This window comes from Rattus norvegicus, chromosome 13 (assembly GCF_036323735.1).
Source record: "Rattus norvegicus strain BN/NHsdMcwi chromosome 13, GRCr8, whole genome shotgun sequence".
In the NCBI taxonomy this organism is placed as follows: Eukaryota; Metazoa; Chordata; class Mammalia; order Rodentia; family Muridae; genus Rattus; species Rattus norvegicus.
The window spans coordinates 15212765-15219974 of record NC_086031.1 but is presented as its reverse complement, the minus strand read 5'-3'; the positions used below and the strand labels follow the sequence as shown (position 1 = coordinate 15219974).

Here is a 7210-nt window from a genome sequence, read left to right as displayed (position 1 = left end):
AGCAAGAGTCTTCTGACCTGTTTCTTTGAAACACAGAATTCTTGGAATGTGTGTTTATGCTTCTCCAAGGTGCAGCAGATAAGAGTAAGTTTATTTCATATTATTCATTAAACTTGATATTCTTAGTTGGTTATATTCCTAAATAGAAAATATGTTTTTCTTTTTTTTTTCTTTTCTTTTCTTTTTGGCAAGGGAAGCTTGTTGCCCACTTGTGCCTTGTGGCTTGCCCTTGTATTTGTATATGTTCCCCAGTTCACTCTTTTAATATCCAGAGTATAAGTTGTCTGATACTTTGAATAAAGTTGGGAATGGCATATGATTTTTGTCTGACTCATTTTATGGTTCCATTGTCCTAGGTCTCACAGTCTCTAGAGCAAAGATAGGCTCTGTCTTTCTGGAATTGTGAGCCCCCAAAATCCTTCCTTCCCTAGGTGATTTGTCAGGTTTTGATCACAGCATTGAAAAATTAATTAATACTTAGATAACTGCAGGGAATAACTGCAGTTATTTTATTATAATCACTACAGTCTCCACAGTGTCAAGGGTAGGGCCTGGCACCCTCTCTGCCTTTCTCTGTCTCTCTCTCTTTCTGTCTCTATCTCTCTTTCTCATTGTGTGAGATTATGTATATATTTAGATGTACATGTGCATTTGTATGGTGTGTGTGTGTGTGTGTGTGTGTGTGTGTGTGTGTGTTTGTGTGTGTGTATGTGTCTGGAGGCCAGAGGTCAGCCTCAAGTGTTGTTCCTAAGGACAACTTGGGTTTTTCGAGACAAGATTTCTTACTTCAACTCTTTAGCAAAATTAGTTAACATTTTCTGGGCAGTAAACACCAGGCATCTTCCTATATTTACCTGAATAGTGCTAGGATTACAAGTGAGTATCAGTTTGTCAGGGTTCATTAAAAACATTCTGGACATAGAACTCCATTCCTCATGCTTAAATGGCAAGCACTACATATGTTTCTTGTTTTTCAGTTTATCTTTGATTACCTCCTGGAGAAATGGAATGTGCTAATTTGCACACATATGCACATATGTTTGTGTTTCAGTTCTGTCTCTGAGGAATATATGGCTGCATCACATCGTGGAACATTATATCATGACAGAAGCATTTTCAAAAGAGACATTCAAGCAGAATCTCAGATTGTGAAGCCAGATTCTCTTTTAGGAACAGACAGGATTCTCAAGAAATTCATTCACTCTTTTAAAGGTAGAGTTCCCCATTTCAGATTTTGGATTTTCAGATTAGAGATACTAAATCCCAAGCTTCCAGCAATAATATGAAAACAGAAAGAATAGATATTTGCATTGGTGGAAAATTATTCTTTGTAGCAATTAATTGCATTCATATATTCTGATAAAATTTGCCAACATAATTTGTCTTTCTTCAAAGGAAATCTGACAATTAGCTTTTATTTCCTTTACCAGGGTGCTTCTTTTACTCATATCCTCTCCATTGCTTGTGTGTGTGTGTGTGTGTGTGTGTGTGTGTGTGTGTGTGTATGTATGTGTGTTCAGCTTTTCAGTTTTAATATTTGGTTAAACAAAACACATCTTTGTAAACAAACCCATCACAAGGCCAACAGAAAAAGTGAATGAACCAAACCTAGGGTTGCTCCTTGCAGGGCCTCAGGGTCAGGAAGCCCCTTCTTTAAAAGGAATGGGACTTTTTTGCCCTTTGGCATCAACATGTGTCCCTGTTCCTAAGCACCAAAATTGTATATGAACAGATCCATCCCTGATGAAATGCGTTAGTGTCTTTGCACATCCCACTAAGTAATGGACTCTATGTGGATGAGATTTGTTTGCAGTGGCATTTGCACAGGCCAAAGCATATCTGTTGGGAGGTGTCTCCTCTTCTCAACAAATGGCTTACTATTACCGACAATGCCAATGGACCCAAGGTCCTGCTTGTGACAATCAGCAGGTTCGGCTGTAACTTTTTTTTTTTTTATTAACTTCAGTATTTCTTATTTACATTTTGAGTATTATTCCATTTCCCAGTTTCCAGGCAAACATCCCCCTAATCCCTCCCCCTCCCCTTCTTTATGGGTGTTCCCCTCCCCACCCTCCCCCCATTGCCGCCCTCCCCCCAACAATCTAGTTCACTGGGGGGTCAGTCTTAGCAGGACACAGGGCTTCCCCTTCCACTGGTGCTCTTACTAGGATATTCATTGCTACTTATGAGGTCAGAGTCCAGGGTCAGTCCATGTATAGTCTTTAGGTAGTGGCTTAGTCCCTGGAAGCTCTGGTTGCTTGGCATTGTTGTTCATAAGGGGTCTCGAGCCCCTTTGAGCTCTTCCAGTTCTTTCTCTGATTCCTTCAATGGGGTCCTATTCTCAGTTCAGTGGTTTGCTGCTGGCATTCGCCTCTGTATTTGCTGTATTCTGGCTGTGTCTCTCAGGAGCGATCTACATCCGGCTCCTGTCGGTCTGCACTTCTTTGCTTCATCCATTTTGTCTAATTGGGTGGCTGTATATGTATGGGCCACATGTGGGGCAGGCTCTGAATGGGTGTTCCTTCAGTCTCTGTTTTAATCTTTGCCTCTCTATTCCCTGCCACGGGTATTCTTGTTCCCCTTTTAGAGAAGGAGTGAAGCTTTCACATTTTGATCATCAGTCTTGAGTTTCATTTGTTCTAGGCATCTAGGATAATTAAAGCATTTGGGCTAATAGCCACTTATCAGTGAGTGCATACCATGTATGTCTTTCTGTGATTGGGTTAGCTCACTCAGGATGATATTTTCCAGTTCCAACCATTTGCCTACGAATTTCATAAAGCCGTTGTTATTGATAGCTGACTAATATTCCACTGTGTAGATGTACCACATTTTCTGTATCCATTCCTCTGTTGAAGGGCATCTGGGTTCTTTCCAGCTTCTGACTATTACAAATAAGGCTGGGATGAACATAGTGGAGCACGTGTCTTTTTTATATGTTGGGGCATCTTTTGGGTATATGCCCAACAGAGGTATAGCTGGATCCTCAGGTAGTTCAATGTTCAATTTTTTGAGGAACCTCCAGACTGATTTCCACAATGGTTGTACCAGTCTGCAATCCCACCAACAATGGAGGAGTATTCTTCTTTCTCTACATCCTCACCAGCATTTGCTGTCACCTTAGTTTTTGATCTTAGCCATTCTCACTGGTGTGAGGTGAAATCTCAGGGTTGTTTTGATTTGCATTTCCCTTATGACTAAAGATGTTGAACATTTCTTTAGGTGTTTCTCAGCCATTCGGCATTCCTCAGCTGTGAATTCTTTGTTTAGCTCTGAACCCCATTTTTAATAGGGTTATTTGTCTCCCTGCGGTCTAACTTCTTGAGTTCTTTGTATATTTTGGATATAAGGCCTCTATCTGTTGTAGGATTGGTAAGGATCTTTTCCCAATCTGTCGGTTGCCGTTTTGTCCTAACCACAGTGTCCTATGCCTTACAGAAGCTTTGCAGTTTTATGAGATCCCATTTGTCGATTCTTGATCTTAGAGTATAAGCCATTGGTGTTTTGTTCAGGAAATTTTTTCCAGTGCCCATGTGTTCCAGATGCTGCCCTAGTTTTTCTTCTATTTCTTTTGAGTGTATCTGGTTTGATGTGGAGGTCCTTGATCCACTTGGACTTAAGCATTGTACAGGGTGATAAGCATGGATCGATCTGCATTCTTCTACATGTTGACCTCCAGTTGAACCAGCACCATTTGCTGAAAATGCTATCTTTTTTCCATTTGATGGTTTTGGTTCCTTTGTCAAAAATCAAGTGCCCATAGGTGTGTGGGTTCATTTCTGGGTCTTCAGTTCTGTTCCATTGGTCTATCTGTCTGTCTCTGTACCAATACCATGCAGTTTTTATCACTATTGCTCTGTAATACTGTTTGAGTTCAGGGATAGTGATTCCCCCTGAAGTCCTTTTATTGTTGAGGATAATTTTAGCTATCCTGGGTTTTTTGTTATTCCAGATGAATTTGCAAATTTTTCTGTCTAACTCTTTGAAGAAATGGATTGGTATTTTGATGGGGATTGCATTGAATCTGTAGATCGCTTTTGTTAATTGGCCATTTTTTTTACTATATTAATCCTGCCAATCCATGAGCATGGGAGATCTTTCCATCTTCTGAGGTCTTCTTCAATTTCTTTCTTCAGAGTCTTGAAGTTCTTATTGTACCGATCTTTTACTTTCGGCTGTAACTTATAACTGGTAGTGATTGAAATGCCATTGTGCAGGTCCAGAGTTCCCCATGGTGCCAAGCAGACCAGGTGTAGAAAATGGTGCAGATGACCATGGCTGAGCATAATGCAGTAGCCACTTGAGGCCTCTGCTACTTGAATAAAAAAAATTGACTTTGTTGGATTGAATATACATGTGCAGAAAAAGTGCCAGTGTAAGCATGCATTCCAGTGGGGAGACAGTCCCCGCTTCACTGCAAAGAGATTCCTCAGGATTAATATGCAAGCCACAGGTAGTTCTGCTGTCAAGGGAGAAGAAGGCCAGTGGGCAGCTCGCAGACCTGCAAAGAACATGTATAGTAAGGGCTGGCCAGGTCACCTGCCTTGAAGGCCACTGCAAACACATTGGTATGAGGGTATGGTACTTACTTCCACTCATTTTCCAAAATTACAGGAGAACTACTTGAGGTAGGTCGAGCCAACCCTGTTTATTTAAGAAACAATACCAGATGTCAAGCCCGGAGGCTCTAGCTCAATGCATACAACCAAACTGAGACTGCTGCCACAGCTCTGGAGTTCAAGACATGCTGACTGGTCTCAAACCCTAAAGCTTACATTCATGGCAGTTTCCTCACTGTCCTAAACTATGGAATTTGATGTCGGTGTTCCTGATTTTTCTGATATGGGCAAACTATGAGTACTATCCCTGTTCATTGTTTTTTATTTTTGCCCCAGAGCAGGCCCCCAAAGTCAATGTATTGAAATAATAGGGACATACATAATTAGAGTGAAGTGTCACCAGTGACTATGCTACTTGCTCTAAGTGTTCAAAGTTCCTACCTTCTTCCCCCAGGCACAGACTGCTGTGACAGTTCACACATCTCTTCTATTGCACTGGCAAATCTGAAGAGAAAACCCAATGAGATATTTGGGGAAGTGAACTGTAGACGCCACAACACATCAAAGAGGTCTGGAGAGTGGAGGCAAAGAGGATCGTGCAGAACTGTCACATGTCAGTCCTCTAGCTCTGATGGGCTTCCAATTCTTCCTATACTACCAGTAGTAGTTCACAGTTTTACCCCACAAATGGTATTTTAAAAAATTTCTGTGCTCACTCTTGCCTCCAATTCTGCTTTAGCATCTTGAGTTTGGAGTCAAGGTTCTAGTACACCCCTTTAACTCCACGAACACAGATCCAGTGCTCCCTTTTAAGAAGCAACTTGAGTGGACTCTTGCATAGGCTGGAGGGCAGTTTTATGATGAAGTCCATGAAGTTAGTAAGAACAATGACACCCACATCACTGGGCTTGACCCAGGAATAAGCTTCATAGCCTTATTTTTGAAGTTCTATCATAATGCCATTCACATCATAGTTCCCATTTCCTAGCATGGGACTTCACCATAGTGTTTGGAGATAACCTCTGGACAAACTCCCGCAGCATTTCCAGCATGAAGGGGTTGTTGTCCTGGAAGATATTGTTGAAAGCAGGAAGGGCACAGAGCTCCCTGAGCTGCTTCTCATGGTAGATTTGTAAGGTACTGTCTGGGGAAGCTCCTAGGATTCAGATTTGGCCTTGTCTCCTTTCCATGGCATGCAACTCATTTTTTTTTTTGATTTAGGTTTCAGGCAGAGCCAATAAAAACTCCTTTCTAGGAGTCTTGGTTCTGGGTGTTCAGATTCCCGAGGTTCACCTAATCTTTGGTGTCCATGATTTATGCTTTGTCACTGAGAGGAAATGTTAGAATCAAAAGGGTCAAAACACACACACACACACACACACACACACACACACACACACACACACACACACACACATTTCTTCTCTTCCTTCCTACTGCTTATAGAGCCATAGTTCTAGGTAAATAAGTTAGCAATTCACCTCTTCTTTAATTCTCATACCTGGCCTTCAGTCTTGATACCATGTTTGAGACATTTATCGCTTTGGGCCACATGTTTTATTACTTGATTCTGAGCTGATGGTCCCATTTTGGAAGAGTATGAAATCTTTTGGAAGTGGGTGACAGAAGAATATACAGAAGGAATTACAGCACAGGTAGTTCTACATAAGGATTGTAGCTTGTATTAATCAGGGTTCTCTAAAACCTCAGAATTTATGAACCGAATCTCTCTATATAAAGAAATTGTATTGTAATGACTTACAGACTACAGTCAAACTAATCCAACAATGACTAGCAGTAAATGGAAAAAAATCCAAGAATCTATCAGTCACACATTCCCACAAGGGTGGGTATTTTAGGTCCTTTTTTTTTTTTTTTTTTTTTGTATACTGGAATTCCAAAGAAGTAGGCTCCAATGCCAATAAAGAAATGGATGAGCTAGCAAGGTGCCATGTGAAGGCAAATAACTAAACCTTCCTACTTCCATGTCATTATATAGGCCTTGATCAGGTGTGGCCTACATTAAAGACATGTCTTTCCACATCATGATCTGGATCAAAGGTGTATTGTCTTTCCACCTCAAAATTCTATACTATCGGGTATACTATCAGGGTATTCACTGGCTTCAGGCCAAGCATAATAACTCTCTCAGGTGTGCCCTCCACTTTGGAATTATAGTTTATTACAAATATAATCAAGTTGATAACAAAGGGAAACCATTACAGATCTGATTCACATTCGTGTTTCCTCTTTTCTTCCTGACTCTTGATGCAATGTGACAAGCTGAACTTTTAATCTAGCTGTTTTGATGTGATGATCCTATCAAACCATGAGGTAGGAAAAACCCTTTCTCCACTAAATTGCCTCTTGTCAAGTATTTGGCCACACTTATAACATGAACAGCTGGTGCACTGGGAGAGAGGAGACAACCCCAAGCTTTATGTTTGCCAAGTTGCTGCTAACTTTACAGATGTATTAGACAACCAAAGCAGACAAGGAGAATGGCAAGAAAGAGCTGGATGTCATCAGTCCATGCAGCAAGCAGATCCTCTGGCGATACTCTGCCCACTGCATGCTCCCTCAACCCCAAGCCAGGGAAACAGCATTGCACAACAAGTCATATCTTTGAGGAATACAAACTTTGCCTTGCA

The 7210-nt window shown here is 41.1% G+C and overlaps 1 pseudogene; it reads right to left on the bottom strand.

The window, feature by feature from the left end:
* Positions 1-5166: 5166 nt before the first annotated feature.
* Josd1-ps1 (Josephin domain containing 1, pseudogene 1) lies at positions 5167-5763 on the bottom strand (annotated as a pseudogene).
* Positions 5764-7210: the final 1447 nt, after the last annotated feature.